The sequence below is a fragment of the Phyllobates terribilis genome, unplaced genomic scaffold (genome assembly GCF_046119375.1).
Source record: "Phyllobates terribilis strain yellow unplaced genomic scaffold, ASM4611937v1 Scaffold_1__5_contigs__length_1240528914, whole genome shotgun sequence".
Classification (NCBI taxonomy): Eukaryota; Metazoa; Chordata; class Amphibia; order Anura; family Dendrobatidae; genus Phyllobates; species Phyllobates terribilis.
Genome location: NW_027362761.1, coordinates 391,393,609 through 391,415,795, shown reverse-complemented (window position 1 = coordinate 391,415,795; position 22,187 = coordinate 391,393,609).

Here is a 22,187-nt window from a genome sequence, read left to right as displayed (position 1 = left end):
AGGTTTGCGCACATGTCAGGAGGAATTCTGGTCCACTCCTCTTTGCAGATCATCTCTAAATCATTACGATTTTGAGGCTGTTGCTTGGCAACTCGGAGCTTCAACCCCTCCATGAGTTTTCTATGGGATTAAGGTCTGGAGACTGGCTAGACCACTCCATGACCTTACTGTGCTTCTTTTTGAGCCACTCCTTTGTTGCCTTGGCTGTATGTTTTGGGTCATTGTCTTGCTGGAAGACCCAGCAAGACCCATCTTAAATGCTCTCACTGAGGGAAGGAGGTTGTTGGCCAAAATCTCACGATACATGACCCCATCCATCTTCCCTTCAGTACGGTGCAGTTGTCATGTCCCCTTTGCGAAAAAGCACCCCCAAAGTATAGTGTTTCCCCCACCATGACTCACGGTTGGGACGATGTTCTTAGGGTTGTACTCATCCTTCTTCCTCCAAACACGTCGAGTTGAGTTAATGCCAAAGAGCTCAATTTTTGTCTCATCTGACCACAGCACCTTCTCCCAATAACTCACAGAATCATCCAGGTGCTCATTAGCAAACTTCACATGGGCCTGCACATGTGCCTTCTTGAGCAGGGGGACCTTGCAGGCACGGCAGGATTTTAAACCTTTAAGGCGTAATGTGTTACCAATGGTTTTCTTGGTGACTGTGGTCCCAGCTGCCTTGAGATCATTAACAAGTTCCCCCCATGTAGTTTTAGGCTGATCTCTCACCTTACTCATGATCAAGGATACCCTACAAGGTGAGATTTTGCATGGTGCCCCAAATCGATGTCGATTGACAGTCATTTTGTATTTCTTCGATTTTCTTACTATTGCACCAACAGTTGTTTCCTTTTCACTCAGCGTCTTACTTATGGTTTTGTAGCCCATTCCAGCTTTGTGCAGGTCTATGATCTTGTCCCTGACATCCTTAGAAAGCTCTTTGGTCTTGCCCATGTTGTAGAGGTTAGAGTCTGACTGATTGAGTCTGTGAACAGGAGTCTTTTATACAGGTGACTATTAGTGTTGAGCAAGCACTAAAATGCTCGGGTGCTCGAAGCTCAGGCCGAGCTCGCCGTGATACTCGGGTGCTCGACCCCAGCAATGAGCCCAATGTTAGTCTATGGGAGACCTGAGCATTTTTGCGGCAGCACCCCCGGCAGTCTTTTAAAAGCCTTACAAGTGCCCAAAACGATAGTGACAGTGCTCAAATGACATGGGGACAGCATGGGGATCGCCCCAGGAAGCATTTCTGATGCCCAGGTCACTGCTGTCAACAACGTGGTCAGAGGTATTAAGCCACTTTTAAGGACTCACAATAAAACGTTCAAAAACGAAATTGAAACTGCTTTCCTGTGAAATATGTTAAGGAAGTTCCTTTCCAGGGTAAAGACTTGTGTATAAGGTAAAATAAATAATTAGAAAAAAAAAATACTCCTCCACACCTTGGGCTATGTTCACAAGTAGCATTTTTTATGCGTTTTTGCACTTTTGTATTGCTTTCAACCGTGACAAATGCATTCACTGGAAAATGTCATTTTAACATTTTACAACCTTATCTGGCCATGTGCTGTGTGACACATGCATACAGTGCTGAAAAGACAGGGGAACAGCATGGGGAAGACCCCTGGAAGCATCTCTGACACCCAGGTCACTGCCTAAAAGTGTGCCCATCCGAAGTCATCCTTGCCGCATCAGAAAATGCAGACTTGCAAATATCCACGTGCAAGTCCTTCTCCAAGAGCAGTGTTCAATTGTACCTCCCCCATTCCTTGCAATGCAAGCGCAAGTATGCAGCCTGCCACCCACCCACCCCCAGGCTGCAATACCATACTGCTTGCTTGCACTTGAAATTGGGCCTTTTAGGCATGTGGAGGCGGAATCTGGCCACCCCGTCATGGCTGTGTTGGCGGCCTGGTATCCATACTCAGTCCCCAGCCGCCCGGCGGCCGGGTGTCCACACTCGGTCCCCAGCCGCCAGGGGGCGGCCAGGTGTCCATACTCGGTCCCCAGCCGCCCCGCGCATGGGTGTCCACACACGGTCCCCAGCCGCCTGGGGGCGGCCGGGTGTCCATAAATGGTCTCCAGCCGCCCCTATATCTCCTGTCACCTTCCCACACACTTTTCTTAGCCTGGCCTGCTTTAGGGCAGCATTGAACGAGCCCACCAGAGAACCAGACTCATCCGGTAGGCCCTGGCTTCTTCATCAGGGGAGTTGAGAGTGCCAAGGTGAGGAGCATGATGATGATGATAGAAGTTAGCATCTGCTTTGTTTTCTTGGAATGCAAGCATAAGTGTGCAGCCTGCCACCCACCCACCCCCAGGCTGCAATACCATACTGCTAGCTTGCACTTGAAATGGGGCCTTTTAGTTTGGAGGAGGCTGAAGCTGGCCACTACCTCATGGCTGCTTCGGCAGTGAGGTTTCCATACTCAGTCCCCAGCCGCCTGGCGGCCGGGTGTCCACGCTCGGTCCCTAGACACCTGGGGGCAGCCGGGTGTCCATAAACGGTCCCCAGCCGCCCCCCATTTCTCCTGTCAACTTCCCCCCACACACTTTTCTTAGCCCAGCCTGCTTTAGGGCAGCATTGGACGAGCCCACCAGAGAACCAGACTCCTCCGGTGGGCCCTGGCTTCTCCATCAGGGGAGTTGAGAGAGCCAAGGTGAGGAGCATGATGATGATGATAGAAGTTAGCATCTGCTTTGTTTTCATGGAATGCAAGCGTAAGTGTGCAGCCTGCCACCCACCCACACCCAGGCTGCAATACCATACTGCTAGCTTGCACTTCAAATGCGGCCTTTTAGTTTGGAGGAGGCCGAAGATGGCCACTACCTCATGGCTGCTTCGGCAGTGAGGTATCCATACTCAGTCCCCAGCCGCCCGGCGGCCGGGTGTCCACGCTCGGTCCCCAGCCACCAGGGGGCGGCCGGGTGTCCATACTCGGTCCCCAGCCGCCCCGCGGCCGGGTGTCCACACATGGTCCCCAGCCACCTGGGGGCAGCCGGGTGTCCATAAACGGTCCCCATCCGCCCCTATTTCTCCTGTCAACTTCCCCCCATACACTTTTCCTTGCCCGACCTGCTTTAGGGCAGCATTGGACGAGCCCACCAGAGAACCAGACTCCTCCGGTGGGCCCTGGCTTCTCCATCAGGGGAGTTGAGAGTGCCAAGGTGAGGAGCATGATGATGATGATAAAAGTTAGCATCTGCTTTGCTTTCTTGGAATGCAAGCGCATGTATGTAGTAGCGGCTAGGCCTGAGGTGGTCAGCGTTTTGGCGCATATCCTACCTCCTCCGAGGATTGCTGGATGTTTTCCTGCTACTATCCCAGTTCTATGACTCCCGTTAAAACAAAGCTTCAGGTGATAAATGATGGATGAGGTGGTGGCAAAGGAGAAAGAGCAGGAGGAACAGGGACCATTCACATCAATATCAGGCCAGTCAACCACATATGTCTTGTAGGATATGTTTCTGTAACAAAAGGAGCGGTTCGGCTACACAGTTATAGGGCATACAGTGAGTGCAATGCCTACCAAAAATTTCGAGGCACTCCAATGCCCCTTGGAAATGACATGGAGGTCAGAGGGCCTTAACTAAACCGTTTTTTCCATTTATAGCAACTGGTCTCCTGTACACTGTTGTCCTAAGCAGTGAATGGAAGGCTTTCCAAAAATTATGAGGAACTGCAATGCCCCTTGAAACAAACGTGGATTACAGCGTACTAAAACCTTCTACCCATTATTGGGGAGTGGGTCTCCCTTAGTTTTCGCCTTTGCATTGAAAAGCAAAAGCTGACTAAAATTAGGAGAAAATGCAATGCCCATTGGAAGAGTGGTGGAGGTTAGAGGTAATTTAAAACAACATTTCAATGCCCCTTGGAAGAGATGTGAAGTTCAGAGTGGCTTAAGAAGACGCTTTTAATGCCCCTTTGAAGAGACGTGGAGGTCACAGTAGCTTAACAAGACGGTTTTAATGCCCCTCGGAAGAGACGTGGAGGTCCCAGTAGCTTAACAAGATGGTTTTAATGCCCCTTGGAAAAGTGGTGGAGGTCACAGTAGCTTAACAAGACGGTTTGAATGCCCCTTGGAAAAGTGGTGGAGGTCGCAGTAGCTTAACAAGACGGTTTGAATGCCCCTTGGAAGAGACGTGGAGGTCCCAGTAGCTTAACAAGACGGTTTTAATGCCCCTTGGAAAAGTGGTGGAGGTCGCAGTAGCATAACAAGACGGTTTTAATGCCCCTCAGAAGAGACGTGGAGGTCACAGTAGCTTAACAAGACGCTTTTAATGCCCCTCAGAAGAGACGTGGAGGACACAGTAGCTTAACAAGATGGTTTCAATGCCCCTTACAAGAGCCATACAGTACAGCATCTTAAAAATATTATTCCCATTATTGGGGAGTGGGTCTCCCACAGTCTTTGCTTATGCCTTCCAAGCAAAAGCTGACAAAAATAAGGACGGAGGAACTTTCAATAATGGCAACACGGACCACGGTCACCCTGGTGGTATAGTGGTGGTGGAGGCTGAGGATAAGGAGAAGAACATAAAACAGCCGAAATGAGGAAGCGTATACCCATGTGTGGGTGTGAAGCGGTGCATGTGAGTACACCTCCTGAAATAACACAGTGGATTTGACTTTATGTTACTCTGCTGTCATTTGGTGGTGATGAGAAGTCTGGCCCAATCCAGCCCTTGTTCATTTTGATAAGGGTCAGCTTGTCAGCATTGTCAGTTGACAGGCGAGTGCTCTTATCAGTTATAATTCGCCCAGCGGCACTAAAAACACGCTCCGATAACACGCTAGCGGCAGGGCAGGCCAGGACCTCCAAGGCGTACAGAGCGAGTTCATTCCAAGTGTCCAGCTTGGATACCCAATAATTAAAAGGCACAGAGGAATCATGGATGACGCTGGTACGGTCGGCAAGGTACTCCCTCACCATCTTTTGAAACTTTCCACTCCTTGTGAGAGTACCCCGCGCCTCAGGGTCTGTCCGAAGGGAGGGTCTGAGAAAACTGTCCCAGAACGTTGACAGTGTTCCCCTGCCTCTACTGGATTGGAGTTGCGTCTCTCTCGCATGTACGCCTTGGTTGGGCAGCGAAAGTTGTCCTCTGCCGCTAGCGTGTTCAGATGGGAATTTTTTTTAACAGTTCAGCAGCAAGGGCCTTCTGGTACTGCCACATTTTTGTAGACCTCAGGAATAAGAGAGTGAAAGTTCTCCTTGTAACGGGGGTCTAAAAGTGTCACCAACCAGTAATGACTGTCACCCAACATTTTGACAACGTGATGGTCACGGTTAAGGCAGCGTAACATAAAGTCAGCCATGCGTGCCAGACTCGTAACGGGCAAGACTTCCGTGTCCTCACCAAGATGACGACTGACCATGCTCTCCTCCTCCTCCTCCTCCTCCTCCCCCCTGTCCTCAGGCCACCCACACTGAACCGACGGTATGACAGTTGTACAGGTACTACCGTCTACAGCGCATGATACTCATGTTCTTCCTCCTCCTCCTCTCCCTCATTGTCCCCCAATGCACGTTGGGATGAGATGAGGCTGGGCTGTGTGTAATCGACCGCTACGGCTTCTTGATCCATCTCATCATACTCTGGCTGCAATGCCTCCTCTTTAATTCTCTGCAGAGAGCGTTGCAAAAGACAGACAAATGGAATGCTGATGCTAATGATGGCGTCATCGCCACTCACCATCTTGGTGGACTCCTCAAAGTTTGTCAGGATGGTACATATGTCAGACATTTAGGTCCACTCCTGAGGTCTTATGTGTGGAGTCTGACCTGAATATCGACGGCCTTGTTGCAGCTGGTACTCCACAACTGCTCTCTTCTGCTCACAAATCCTTTGCAACATGTGGAGGGTAGAGTTCCAACGTGTGGGGACATCACACACCAGTCGGTGTGATGGAAGCTGCAAACGCTGCTGCAACACAGCAAGGGTGGCGGAAGCTGTAGCCGACTTGCGAAAATGAGCTGACAGGCGGCGTACTTTGACGAGCAGATCTGGCAACTCGGGGTACGATTTAAGAAACCGCTGAACCACGAAGTTAAGCACATGAGCCAGGCATGGTACGTGTGTGATCTCGCCTCGCCTCAGAGCCGCCACCAGGTTACGGCCATTGTCACACACGACCATGCCTGGATGTAGGTTCAGCGGTCTCAGTCACAGATCTGCCTGCTCTTTCACAGTTGTCCACAACTCACAAGCAGTGTGAGGTTTCTCAACTAAGCTTATGAGTTTCAGCACAGTCTGTTGCTGCTTGGCGGAGGCAGTACTGCAGTGCTTCCAGCTTGTAACTGATGTGGTGATATCTGAGATGGAGACTGAACATGAGGAGGAGGAGGAGGATGATGCGCCGGAGCAGTACACTGTGGGGGCAACTCTGACTGACATAGGGCCCGCAATCCTCGGTTTGGGGAGGATGTGTTCCGTCCCAAGGTCTGACTGGGTCCCGGCTTCCACTATGTTTACCCAGTGTGCCGTCAGGGAGATGTACCGTCCCTGGCCACAAGCACTTGTCCACGTGTCCGTTGTCAGGTGGACTCTCCCAGTAACTGCGTTGTTGAGGGCACGGCAGATGTTTTGGGACACGTGCTTGTGTAGTGCGGGGATGGCACACCGGGCAAAATAGTGTCGGCTGGGGACCGAGTACTGAGGGACGGCCACCGCCATAAGGTTGCGGAAGGATTCAGTCTCCACAAGCCTAAAAGGCAGCATTTCCAACGCAAGCAGTCGTGAAATGTGCAAATTTATGACGGTGGCCTGTGGGGCATTGGCTGCGAATTTCCGCTTTCGTTCAAAGGTCTGGGATATGGACAATTAAATGCTGCGGTGGGACGTGGACGTGGACGTTGATGCTGTTTCTTGAGAAACTGCCATAACAAGTGAAGACTGAGAGGAGGGGGCATGTTTGCATGCAGTATGGACAGGGGATTGCCTTGCACACACAACAGGGGGTTCTATTGCACGCACAACAGCGGAAGAAGCAGTGGTGACACCCGCTGACACTGGTCATGGACCCTGGGGTTCACACCACAAAGTCGGTTGCTTTGCTGCCATGTGCCTGATCATGCTGGTGGTGGTCAGGCTGGTAGTTTTGTCACCCCTGCTGATGCTGGCATGGCAGGTGGTACAAATGGCCTTTTTGGGGTTATCAGCAGAGTCTTTAAAAAAATTCCAGACTCTGGAAGACCTACAGGTTGTACTGGCAATGTCCCTCGTGTTGGTGTTACGGGGAACTGTTGCCTGCCTTCTGTGTGCGGCCACCACACTGCTTCTTCCTGCCTGTAGGGGTACTCTGCCTCCCTCACCCTGTGTGCTGCTGGCCTCGCTCTGCATGTCCTCCTGCCACGTTAGGTCAGTTACTAGATCATCCACCACCTCCTCCTCTTCCACTTGCGCACCACGATCCTCCTCCTCACTTCCTGGCAATTGTATCTCGTCATCGTCCACCTCTTGTGACAAATTGCCAGCGTCGACTTCCTGTGGCCGTGGCTGTTCAAATATTTGGGCATCACTACATGGGATCTCCTCTTCCACCACTTCAAGCGGAGCAGGCGAGGGGCACAAAAATGGACCAGTGAACAGCTCTTCAGAGTGTCCAAGTGTGGGATCAGTTGCTGTCTGATGACACTCGGCATGGTGGGAGGAAGGAGCATGAGGGTGAGGAGGAGTATGCGGTCGAGACTCACGGCTACTAAGAGTTGACCGTGTGGAAGACAGACCGGAGGTGGTGGTGCCCAGGTAACTGGAAGTACTATCTGCTATCCAATTAATAACCTGTTCACACTGATCAGTACGCAATACTGGTGTTGTTCTGTGCTTCCCTAGCAATTTGGTCAAGAAGTGGGAGCGAGAAGATGTGGCTGTTGGTTGTGGCACATTTTCACCTTGGCCACGTCCCTTGCCACACGCCTTGCCCATTGTAAAGGAAGTAAAATATCTTACACTTGCACTATCAATGGAAAAAGGGTAACAAAAAGTAGATTAGAACCTATTTCTCTGGCCTACACCCGACTCTTTTAAACAATCTGAACAATCAGTGAGAAACTATTACTGTTTTTCTTTACGGAAAAAATACCAAAAGCTGAATAATAGAGATTTTTTACCGTGGAATGGCAAAACCACAGTTATTGTTTACTGGGGTATACCAGACAATTTTAAACAGATATATTTTCGGCTGAACAGTGAGCGACACACTCAAACTGTTTTTTTTAGATTCAAATGGCCCAAAAGCAGGATAATACAGAGGTTTGAACCGTAGAACTGCAAAACCACACTTCTGCTTCTCTGGCCTACACCAGACTATTTTCAACAGATATATTTGTGTCTGAAAAATCAGAGACACACTTTTTTTTTTTGGGGGGTGGGGGGACACCAAAAGGTTAATAAGACGGGTATTTGTACAGTGTGAAGGAGGAAAAAAAAAAGAGGATTTAGATGAAAAAAAAGGATTTTTCCTGGCCCCCGAGACCTAGAGCTAAGTCGAGCAATTTCAGAAACAGGAGCACACAGGAGTGTAATGCAGCGTTTGCTGGTATAACCACTGCATCTCCTATACAGCCTGCCTGCCTACCTGATATCTGGGATGGATATTAGTCCTGAGAAGGACTGTTTGTTTGATCTGGCAGCCTTTACAGACCCTACACTAACTGTTTTGCAGTATATATCTCTCCCTAAATCAGCAGCGCTGTCCCTACACTTTCTGATCCCAGCCGTCTGTGTCCAAGATGGCGGTGCCCGGTTTTAAATACTCGAGGTGAAGCTGTGCGGCCAGCCAATCAATGTAATGCCCACAACCAACATGGCTGCGGCATTACAGTGACTGACTGGCAATCCCTGCATGTTCATTGGCTCTGTAAAGAGCACCAAACGTGCAGGGCGGAGACCCGAGCTCCCGCCCGAGTAACCCGGAAATGCTCGGTGCTCGCCGAACATCCCGAGTAGCGTTATGCTCGGGCGAGTACCGAGCAGTGTCGAGCATGCTCGCTCAACACTAGTGACTATGTAAGACAGCTGTCTTTAATGCAAGTAACGAGTTGATTAGGAGTGTCTAACTGGTCTGTAGGAGCCAGAACTCATAATGGTTTGTAGGGGATCAAATACTTATTTCTCACTGCAAAATGCCCAAAAAATTATCTAATTTATACTTTGTGATTTTCTTGATTTTTTTTTGGATATTCTCTCAATGTTAAAATTAGCCTACCCTTAAAATTATAGACTGTTCATGTCTTTGTCAGTGGGCAAACTTACAAAAACAGCAAGGGATCAAATACTTATTTCCCCCACTGTATATGTATAAGGAATTGCACACATCCAAAAAACTTGCATCAGCATGATTATGTCATTTTCTCCCCATCACGTCATTCTGGACAAATGTCTACATGCTACGTGACAATGACCAGATGGAAAATTTATACTTCTTCTTCTACTAACAAATGAATCTGATTATACAGACTCTGGTAATAAATTATATTGCTTTAGAAGTAATAACAGAATTATAAAATTAACTGACCATATTGATTGAACTTTGAACTTGACATGCACTCCTCGGGTCAGTTTGACCGGAATTATGAATTATGAATGTAATAAATAACATAGGAAGTGGGTAACGGATGTCAGCAAGAATTATATGTGGAAACTCCCTAATCTTCCCTATAAAATGTTATGTATTCTGATCAATAAACTAGAACTCACATTTTACACTAAGCAGTTGTCATCTCTTGTGATTTCTCCGGCCGCACATCCTAATACTGTATATGATTTGGCAGCAGACAATTAAGACGATCATCCACACCCTTCCAGTGTGCCCTAACAATTGTCTACATACCCAAAAGAGACAAACACTTAAGAGAATTCCAGACTTAACAAATAGTAAAGTGATTTGATCCATAAAAAAGCGAAAAGGGATCATGTAGATTACTCCATGGGATGTACTCTGGCAGCGCAGTCGAAGGAGTGAGAGATCGGGTCAATAGCACACATGGTAAGGAAACTAACCACAGCCGACTGGCTTCACACCCTGATAAATCAATAGTCAGGAATGGGAGGGTTGCCAATGTGAATACCAACCAATCCTGGAATGAGAAAAGGTCTCTTGATGTGAACAGGAGAAGAACCATCCTATAACAACAATCACAGTGGTTTCAAGGGGCCATTTAGCCATACCAATCCTAGGAACAAAGGTAATGTTTTATTTCCCCAGGTAATTTTTAATTCAAAGGTACACAAACCTGAAGGTAAAATGTAATTTCAAACAATGGTAAATTTAATTGAGATTAGGGATATTCCAAATCCTACTTGGTGTTTCAACTCAGTGCGATCAAATGTATCTAATGCAACAATCAACTCCTGTAAAACCTCTACTAATAATAGCTGTACACCTCAAGTTAGCCAAGGGGCGGAATTTCTGCAATTCAACAAAATTATTTTGTTGCTCTTAGATGAGCATGCATTAAATTCTTCCATTTTAGCAGTCCATTTGGATAGTAGTGAGGAGTTTGAGGAGACAATGATATCTATCCATCATTGATATTCATGATAGATCAAAAGTAAAACAAATTGGGGGCACACCAGCTCGGATTGCCAATCCCTGTAAAGAAACATCATAGGACAAGGAAAATGTCACTTGAACTCCTTGTTCATCTCCTTTTTTAAGGGTGAACCCCAATGTATCATTTCTGATCCTGAGAGACTTGAGAACCTGTCCACGTGTGAACAAGATTACCAAATTTTTTCAGTAATAGCCTTTCCCTGGTCAACCACAACCAGATGTTCAAAAAGAAAAGAAAATACTGAGGTACACGAGGAGGGAAGAAATGTAATAAACGAGTTAAATCCTGTTCCAATATAGATCAATCAGCCAAAAAGGAACAAAGTGTAGGAATTTTAAACTTATCCCATCACATTTTGTCAGAAATTGAGATCCAGTTACTTCACAAGGGATTATCCTTTTGCCTCAAGGCCCAAAACATTTTTGAATTATTCTTAGACATCAACGATTTCGTGCGTAAGTTAAACTTGCATCGGCATTTTTTAAATAAAGTTAAAAAAGGATGTTGGGTGTAACCACCCTAACAATATGAACAAAATTGATGCAAATGAAGGTGGTAATGCTGTAATTTCTTTGAGAAGCAGGAGGTACACGCAGTGTGAGTAAGGGTATGTAACAAAGGTATACAGCATACCTTTATGCACTTCCACTGAGGAAGCCAACGTGAAACGCGAGATGGGGGTTCTGCGGCGGTGACAATCCTTCATGGGTTAGTTATGGGTAAGAGCCTCTGTTCAGCTATCTCTGTAATTGCATGTAGCTTGACATGTTTACTTTCATCTAATACCAATTGATACTGCCATTTGGATGTACTATGTGGTTTGCAGACACAGCAGTTATGGTGATTTAATACTTTAAATACAAGCACTTTAAGTATAATACATTTGGGCATATGCTCTTCCCATCCCAGACTATAAAGAGTTGTTGGTGTCATACTTTTTTGCACCTGATTTGAATCACTGATCATGTCTAACCATGTATCATATACGTGTTTGCCTATGTATTGTTGTTAATTTAATAAAAATTGTTACTTTTTTTATATGGACGTTTTACCCCAATTTCTTGGTGTTGCAGTCTATGTTTGGGAGTGTTCATAGCTTACATTATTATTGGCCCTGATACTGATAGGCATTGGGCTTTATCTACACGGTAGTATTACTATGTATTCTGTTCTATTGATATTATTGTTTCAATAAATGTGGCAACCTACTGAATCACATTTTTCATACAGCACTGGAAACAACCCCAAAAAATACAATGCAAAAAACAATAGCAGGTTTTTTTATATAGAATTACTCACCTGACGTTTTTTTTAATGAAATAGTAAGATATATGTACATTAAAATGGTGCTATCTTGTAGAAAACTAAACCTGTACATACGGTATTTGCTTGCATTTCCCTATTTTTTTGTTGGACATAGATAAAATAAAGGAAAGGTGGGTGCCCTACCCAAAACACATGATAGGTTTATTAATGACATTGCCTGGCTCCTGTAACACAATACAGACATGCAGGTCTTGCTTTAATACTTATTGATAGATCGGGAGTACAAACAATCATATTTGCCAGGTCAAAGGCAATGATGCCCGTCACCCCTATACGTGATGCACATGTACTATTTTAAACCCACATCATTTTCACAGTCGTGATGTATAAATCAAAAGGTTAACTTGTGCTTATGTTACTAATATATCTCAGTGAGAGAAGACAGGTTTACTGAGTGATTAATAGCAACCAAGAAATTCTATTAGTAAATGCTTTAGGCAGGACATGCAAATCTGCATGAAACTCCCAGTGGTGGCTGTCTAGACACCTAAAGTTAAAGACTAATTGTACTATTAATAGCTAAAGGCTAATTATCAAATAATTAAAGGCTATGAATACCCTATGACATGCACAAATTTGTGCTCAGTTATTTTAGCAAAAATTTGGCAGACATATTTCATTACTGAAAAAGATCAAGCCCCATTGCAAGTGCACTATGTAAGGGCAGGCCTGCATAACTGGATTAAAAGGGGGGGATACCTTTACGATGGCTGGAGCGTTGCAGACGTAGTAGTGTTGGAGTTAGTGCTGTGGTAGGTCCCAGATACCAGCACTGGTGTATAGGCAGCCACAGGGAAAAGTAGTATCACTGATCCAGTACATTGCACTGTAATGGAATCTATTACAGACCAGATATGTAGTGAGAGCCTCAGCCAGGTATGCAACCGTTTCAGGCAATCATTTGCCTCAGGAATCACGTACCGTACGTTACTGTCATTACCACTCAGGGCAGACCAATAATTCCAGTACTACGACAAATAGGTTGGCCAAGATTTGAAAAAAAGGGTCTGCTTTTCCAGAAATAATACCATTCTTATTGATTTCTTTGTCTGGTTTTAATATGTAAAAAAGGTCAAAGTTGCCTCCTAAATTGCTAAGAGTGATAGCACTAAGACATTGAAACTGCATTACTGCAATAGAAGCATAAGAAAGCGCTACAAAAATGTACACATGAAATATTTCAAATTTTTTTTCTGTAATATTAGTATGAAAAATTACAGTAAAGAAAAGCACTTAGATAGCGCATAGATTGGCCAATATATGTGTGCTCAACAGCCAGCGTCAAGAACTCTTTCATTGTTGGGTCCCTGTCCTTCTCTGTCACCTCTCTTGGGCTGAAATGCAGACCTATAATTTATGGGTCAAGACTGAAACAGCTAACAACTTAAAATCACCTGAGGCTGATGGGGGAGGGAGTGCACATGCCAAATAGAGAATTTTTGAAATATTTCATGTGTACATTTTGTAGCGCTTTCTTATGTTTCTATTGCAGTAACGCAGTTTCAATGACTTAGAGCAATCACTCTTAGCAATTTAGGAGGCAACTTTGACCTTTTTTACTTTGAATTTTTTTAGTTGGCTCCTGTTCACATTAGTAAGGATGTGCTGGCCATTTTCACTATGATTTTAATATGTACCATATTTACTCGAGTATAAGCTGACCTGAATATAAGCCGAGGCACCTAATTTTACCACAAAAAACTGGGAAAACTTATTGACTCGAGTATAAGCCGAGGGTGGGATATGCAGCAGCTACTGGTAAATTTACCCAATCCTGGTATGCATGGCCCCTTCATCCCCAATCCTGGTATGCATGGCCCTTTCATGCCAAATCCTGGTATGTATGGCCCCTTAATCCCCAATCCTGGTATGCATGGCCCCCTCATCCCCAATCCTGGTATGCATGCCCCAATCCAGGAATGCGTGGCCCCCTCATCACCAATCCTGCTATGAATGGCCCCTTCATCCCCATACTGGTATGCATGGCCCTCTCATCACCAATCCAGGTATTCATGGCCCCATCATCCCCAATCCTGGTATGCATGGCCCCCTCATCACCAATTCTATTATGAATGGCCCCTTCATCCCCATCCTGGTATGCATGGCCCCCTCATCACTAATGCTGGTATGCATGGCCGAGGGTGGGATATGCAGTAGTTACTGGTAAATTTCCTCAATCCTGGTATGCATGGCCCCATCATCCCCAATCCTGGTATGCATGGCCCCATCATCCCCAATCCTGGTATGCATGGCCCCCTCATCCCCAATTCTGGTATGCATGGTCCCATCATCCCCAATCATGGTATGCATGGTCCCATCATCCCCAATCATGGTATGCATGGCCCCCTCATCCCCAATCATGGTATGCATGGCCCCATCAACCCCAATCCTGGTACGCATGGCCCCCTCATCACCAATCCTGGTACGCATGGCCCCTTCATCCCCATCCTGCTATGCATGGCCCCCTCATCACCAATCCTGGTATGCATGGCCAAGAGTGGGATATGCAGCAGCTACTGGTAAATTTCCCTAATCCCGGTATGCATGGCCCCTTCATCCCCAATCCTGGTATGCATGGCCGCCTCATCCCCAATCCTGGTATGCATGGTCCCATCATCCCCAATCATAGTATGCATGGCCTCCTCATCCCCAATCCTGGTATGCATGGCCCCATCAACCCCAATCCTGGTATGCATGGCCCCCTCATCACCAATCCTGTTATGAATGGCCTCTTCATCCCCATCCTGGTATGTGTGGCCGCCTCATCACCAATCCTGGTATGCATGACCTAGAGTGGGATATGCAGCAGCTACTGGTAAATCTCCCCAATCCTGGTATGCATGGCCCCATCATCCCCAATCCTGGTATGCATGGCCCCATCATTCCCAATCCTGGTATGCATGGCCCCTTCATCCCCAATCCTGGTATGCATGGCCCCCTCATCCCCAATCCTGGTATGCATGGTCCCATTATCCCCAATCATGGTATGCATGGCCCACTCATCCCCAATCCTGGTATACATGGCCCCATCATCCCCAATCCTTGTATGCATGGCCCCCTCACCATCAATCCTGTTATAAATGGCCCCTTCATCCCCATCCTGGTATGCATGGCCCCCTTATCACCAATCCTAGTATGCATGGCTCCCCTCATCCCCATCCTGGTATGCATGGCTCCTTCATCCCCAATTCTGGTATGCATAACCCCCTCATACCCAATCCTGGTATGCATGGCCCCATCATCCCAATCTTGGTATGCATGGCCCCATCATTCCCAATCCTGGTATGCATGGCCCCTTCATCCCCAATCCTGGTATGCATGGCCCCCTCATCCCCAATCCTGGTATGCATGGCCCCCTCATCCCCAATCCTGGTATGCATGGTCCCATCATCCCCAATCCTGGTATGCATGCCCCTTCATCCCCAATCTTGGTATGCATGGCCCCCTCATCACCAATCCTGCTATGAATGGCCCCTTCATCGCCATCCTGGTATGCTTGGCCCCCTCATCACCAATCCTGGTATGCATGGCCCCCCTCATCCCCATCCTGGTATGCATGGCCCCCTCATCCCCAATCCTGGTATGCATGGCCTCCTCATCACCAATCCTAAAATGCATGGCCCCATCATCCCCAATCCTGGTATGCATGGCCCCATCATCCCCAATCCTGGTATGCATGGCCCCCTCATCCATAATCCTGGTTTGCATGGCCCCCTCATCCCCAGTCCTGATATGCATGGCCGCCTCATCCCCAATCCTGGTATGCATGGTCCCCTAATCCCCAATCCTGGAATGCATGGCCCCATCATCCCCAATCCTGGTATGCAAGGCCCCATAATCTCAAATCCTGGTATGAATGGCCCCATCATCCCCTATCCTGGTATACATGACCCCCCTCACTGCACACATGAAAAAAATAAACACTCCTACTCACCTTCCCTCCCTCTTTCCAGCTCAGTGCCCTGTTATGCCAGCAGCAGCTCACCTTAGCATCTGAGCAGCGCATGACGTCACTTCCATATGCACCCTCAGGTGCCGAGGTGAGCTACGGGGATATTCACTCCTCTCCATGTCGGGACTAGGGGCGTGGAGAGGAGTGAATATTCATTTTCTTTAATAGCATGAGTAAGTGTGAACAGACCCATATTATCTAGCAAGATTTTTTACATGGGATTTATCCATCCTTCCATTTGTGTGCTATCTGATAAGTGTGAACAGACCCATATTATCTAACAAGCTTTTTTTTCATGGTATTTATCCATCCTTCCGTTTGTGTGCTATCTGATAAGTGTGAACAGACCCATATTATCTAGCAAGATTGTTTACATGGTATCTCTTCATTGCTCCTGTGTTTTTTTTTCTTTTCTCTTTTTTTTCTGTTTTAAAGATTTCAAAGGTATCTCCTTCACTGTTTTATGGCCTCTGTTTTACATTGGTTTGTTTATCCTGCTTAGTAATGCCTGCTCTGGCCTTTTGCTAATTGAATAATTACTCAATGTGGCCAATTGGTGCTTGAGTCTAGCAGATATTTCATTTCATATATCTTCAGTCCTGGCTAGGGATAGCACGCATGCTAGACACGCGTGCAATAGATTTTAAGGGCAATAGTTTAAAGCGCTTTTAAAGCAGTTATACATGGCAGTTGGACAGGGCAGGAGACAGGTAAGGTATGTAAGATATTCATACAAAGATGCTTCTTGGTCAGTCATACTGTATTATGCATTGGTCATATCACTCTGCTTCTTATATTTTTTAACTTCTGCTTTCTCGCAACTCTCCCACCCTCTTACACATTCTGTGAATTCTCTCCACATCAACCCCTCCCTTATCCCCTCTCCCATGTATAACTCTGAGGCTCTATTGACATTTTTCACCCATTTCAAACCATCCACTACCTCGACACAGCACTCAAAACATTCATACAAATCATTGCACCACCTGCTCTTTCTCTCTTTTCTCCTTCTCCTAGTTGCTGGTGACATCTCCCCCAACTTTGGGCCTCCCTCCACTAGCATACATGACTCTCCTCCAGCTGCATATAGAAACCCTGCTAATCTTATTAACATTAACACCTAAGTAAGAGTCTTGGCATTTGGAAGTGCAGTAATGCGATGAAGTGAACCATTTTACTGAACCTATCTACAACCACCAAAACCACCATTTTGCCTCCAGAAATCAGTAGGTCAGTAATAAAAGCCATGGACAAGTGTGTCCATGGCCTGCTAGGGATGGGTAATGGAAGAAGAGTACCAGACGGATGGGTATGCAATACTTTAGAATGCACGCAAATACTAGAAGCAGATATGTGTTCAACCACATCCCGATGCAACCCCGGCCACCAAAAACAACGAGAGAGGAGGTCCGAGGTTGCTTTACCACCTGGATGACCAGCAAGCTCAGAGTTATGATGTTCCTTAATTAATTTGCTGCGCAGATTAGATGGTACAAATAACCTTCCTGAAGGGCAGGAGGCAGGGGCGTCCCCCTGAGCCTCCAACACCTCACCCTCAGTTCAGGGTACAATGCCGAAATTACTACCCCCTTCTGTAATATCGGGGCTAGGTTCTCATGGTCACAACCACCAGGGAAGCTCCAGGAGAAAGCATCAGCCTTGACTTTTTTGACCCCTGGACGAAAAGTAACAACAAAATTGAACCTAGTAAAAAACAGGGACCATCTGGCTTGCCTAGGGTTGAGGCGTTTAGCTGACTGGAGATATGACAGGTTCTTATGGTCAGTAATAACAGTAATAGAATGGACAGCCCCCTCCAACCAATGTCGCCTTTCTTCGAATGCCAATTTGATCACCAAAAGTTCCCTATTACCCACATCATAATTTCTCTCAGCCGAAGACAATTTCTTAGAAAAGAAAGCGCATGGACGCCATTTACCAGGGGATGGACCCTGCGACAACACAGCCCCCACCCCCACCTCTGATGCATCAACTTCTACAATAAAGGGTTGGAAAACATCAGGTTGACTGAGTATAGGTGCTATGTCAAAACAGTTCTTTAATGAGGAAAAAGCCCACAGGGATGAATCCAACCATTTAGAAAAATCAGACCCCTTCCTAGTCACGTCAGTAAGGGGTTTCACAATTACAGAATAATTTTGGATACATCCGGTAAAAATTAGTAAAGCCCAGAAAACGTTGTAGGGCCTTCAGGTTCTCGGGACTGTCCCAATCAAGGACTGAACGGATCTTCTCCGGATCCATCCGAAAACCTGAAGATGACTTCAGGTACCTAAAAAACTGCACTTCCTGGATGGCAAAAAACACATTTCTCTAGTTTGACATATAGTTTGTTATCCCTTAATATCTGGAGCACCTGTTTAACATGCCCCCGATGTGTCTCAAAATCAAGTGAGTAAACCAAAATAGTTCCATGTCTTGTATGTCTTTTTCTAGTATCACTTCCCTAGGGGCGGGTTTTAGCCAGGCCCTGTTTTTTCCTTGGGGTACTCATGTTAGTGGGTCAGTTGTGGGGGTTCAGGATAAGGAAAGGGGAAACATTGTCAATTTACTTGGGGGCATTCGGTAGTTGCTGGAAAGGTAGGAGTGGGCGAATACTGGGCTATCGGGGTCCCTGGTTCCTGTGTGGGCAGCCGAGCGCAATTCTTTCAGGGCAGGTACTTTCTCAGGTAAAGGTTTTAGTGTGAGTGGAGATAATATTTCTGTGTCGGTGCAAACTGAAAAGGATAAGTGTAAGTAAATTGTTACAATCCCATTGTTATGTATAGCAATTGTATACCTCTTATCAAATAAACCAGTTGTGTTTTGTAAGACTGTTGAAACCATCAAGCTTGCTGCTTCTAATAAAAATATGTAACCATCAAGATCGTCATTAGGAATGAGCGAGTATCCTCTCTACTATTCGGTACTCGCCGAATAGTACGGTACTCGGGCTACTCGTTACTCCCCGAGTTTCCTTGTGATTACTCGCTAGGAGTAATGAGTACAATGTAAGTCAATGGGAAATGCGAGTAAGCCGAGTAAGTGTCTGCTTGGGCCTATAAAGCGGTCTGTGGGCTGAGGAAAAGTCTGAAATGGGTTCATGATTGTTTAAAAGCCGGCTGTAAAAAGCCCCGGCTTTTAAACAATCACTCAGCCCCATACTCCCTTCCCCGCAGCCTCCCATCCCGATCCTTCACTCCCCTGATCTCCCGCAATGCCTGCACTCCGCAGTGTCTCTGAAGGATGACAAGCTGGATGACAGCGCTCTGCTACCATCCAGCCTGCCATCTCAATGCCATCCCAGCGTGGGAGAATTCTCCTGCTCAAGTGGTGACGTCATTGGCCGGACCGCATGCGCAGGAGAATTCTCCCATTCTGTCAGTGATGTGCATGAGGTGAGCTGAATTCATTGGTCATGAACTTGGCTCATCTGGATGCCGTCACAGCGAGACACTGAGGAGCTTCTCAGTGTCTGCGGCATGGCAAGCTGGATGGCAGCGTTCTGTTGCGATCCAGCCTGTCATGTCAATATAGTAGAGCTGAAGCCGTCTTGGGAATCATGGAAAGGTAAGTATGAGGTTGGTTTATTATTTTACTTTTATTGCAGAAGACATTGGCTTCAGCTGGAATAGGCGGTACGGTAAGTAGAGTTTAATTTTAGAACATTAAAGGAATGTGTGCTTATTTCAATTAAAGGAATGTGTGTTTATTTCAATTAAAGGATTTTATTCTGGGTGTTGGTGTTTTTTTTAACTTTGACTATGGGGTTAGTAATGGGGGTGTCTTATAGACGCCTCTCCATTACTAACCTAGGCTTGATGTCAGCTGGCATTATAAGCTGACATCAACCCCAGCCCTATTACCCCACTGTCACCGCTACAGGGCAGTGGGAAGAGTGAGGCTAAGTGCCAGAATTGGCACATCCTATGGATGCGCCATTTCTGGGGCGGCTGAGGGCTGGTGTTTCTAGCCTGGGAGGGGGCCAATATTCATGGCACCCTTCCTGGGCTATTAATATCATCCCCCAGCTGTCTGCCTAGCCTTTGCTAGCTATTAAAATAGGGGGACCCCACGTCATTTTTTTGGGGGGTCCCCCATTTTAATAGCTAGTAAAGGCTAGGTATTCAGCTGGGGGCTGATATTAGTAGCCTGGGAAGCTCCGTGGGTATTACCCCCTTCCCAGGCTTCAAACATCTGCCCCAGTCGTCTGCTTAACCTCCGCTAGAGACTAAAATAACGGGGGATCCCACGCCAATTTTTTTTTAAATAAATCCTTTATTTTAACACTAAATGACAAGTACAGTAACCAACACTGTCACTGTACTTATTATATATGTGACTGACATGTTTCTATCTATCTAATCTATGTGTGATGCTCTATTCTTTCTGTTCTAAATTGTCGGGTACCGGTGTATGCCGCTGATGAATTGCCGGCCGGCTTTTTTAAAGAGACGGGTGCATGAAAATTGGAGGGCACTAGTGTGTTCCAAGTGCCCTGCTATGTTTTTCATGTACCCTCCTATATACCCTGCCTGCCTGTCTGCCTATATATTCTGCCTGCCTGACGTTTAATTGAGCACTGTTCCCATTGATTTGGGCATTTTTGTACGCTCCCCGCTCCCCCGCCGCCTCCCATCCCGATCCTAAATTAGGACCGGGCGGGGAGCGGAGCACCAAGGAGTGGGGCGCATACATCAGGAAGCAGGGAGAGCAGCACCGAACGGGAAAGCCGGCAGTGAAGTCTTTTCACTGCTGGCTTCCCTGCCCGGGTCCTTCCCTCCCCGCTCCCTGGTGCTGCGCTTACTGCCTGGTCCTAACTTAGGATCGGGATGGGAGGCGGCGGGGGAGCGGAGGATCGGGATGGGAGGCTGCGGGGAAGCGAGTATGAGGCTGAGTGATTGTTTAAAACCCAGCGGCTTTTTACCGCCGGCTTTTAAACAATCATGCACCCATTTCAGCCTTTTCCTCAGCCCCCCAGACCGCTTTATAGGCTCCAGCAGACACTTACTCGGCTTACTCGCTTTTCCCATTGACTTACATTGGACTCACTACTCGTAACGAGTACCCGAGTATTGGGACCTACTCGTTACAAGTATAGCAAGTCCGATTATTTCACTACTCGATCATCCCTAATCGTCATCTCTCTGAAAGTAAAGTTGCTTAACTGTTACTTGTATATGCCTGAATTTCATCGCCTAAGTGGGGAACGGCTACACCACCAAGGACCACAACATCCTACATTTTATTTACAAGGGTACATACCTCCTATAGATCCATTAATATGCACTAATTATTACATTTTATTGTATAAATTAGTCAGAATTAGAGATGAGCGAATGTTTCAATATTCAATTCAGATTACTATCTCCGAATTTGCAACATTCGCCGATTTATTCGTCGAACGTTACCGAACACAATAGGATTCAATGGGGGCAAAAAAAATGCATACACAACACCTTCAAAGGGCCCCAAAAGCTGCCAAAACACATTAAATTAGTGGTAGACACCTGGAAAGTGCCATCAATTGACCCAGAGTACAAGTACTATAATTATTATTACTATTACAGCGACATTTATTCCGTGGCACTTTACATGTCAAAAGGGGTCACCGTTGGTGAGTCACCAACTGGTACAAGAGGAGTGAGGACCCTGCCCGCGAGGAGGCACAAACAATCTACAAGGGATGGGTGAGGGTACAGTAGGTCAGGGTCCAGCTAGTCATGCAGCGGTATGCTAGAGCGAGGCTTACCGCAGATTGTACGCTTGTCACAAGAAGTGGGTTTTCAGTTTCCTTTTCAAGGTTCCCACAGTAGGCGACAGTCTGATTTGTTGGGGTACAGCGTTATCACAGTAGGGAAGATGCACCGGACAAATCTGTGAGAGTCTAAATCACATTAAGCTTCTAAGAGTAGATTAACTTCTGCACCAATTAATATGAAGGCAAAAGGCTTCTTTCTAAGGAGTGGGAGGAATCAGATGCTGAGATCTTCTGGCTCCTCTCTGTCACGGTAAACCGTGACACCTTGCAAGCTTCAACACAATGTTCACAAGGTAGACAGCAGCAGTGGTCGGTCTCCTAAACAACGAGCTAACTCCTTTATGATGATAGAGGACAACATCTGCAAGTAGTTTGTATGTTCTCCCCGTGTTTGCGGGGGTTTCCTCCAGGTTCTCCGGTTGCCTCAATAAAAAAGCAGCCATACTGGAGTGTTCACAGTTCAAAAAATTAGGGCCTGAAACCACCATTTCTGTGGCCAACAGATTGGAGATGGTGGAGGTCCACCTCTTAGCTTTGTCATGTGTGGGAGGAAACAGTCTTTTACGTGACCACAACAGCGGGACCGAGAGCTGGC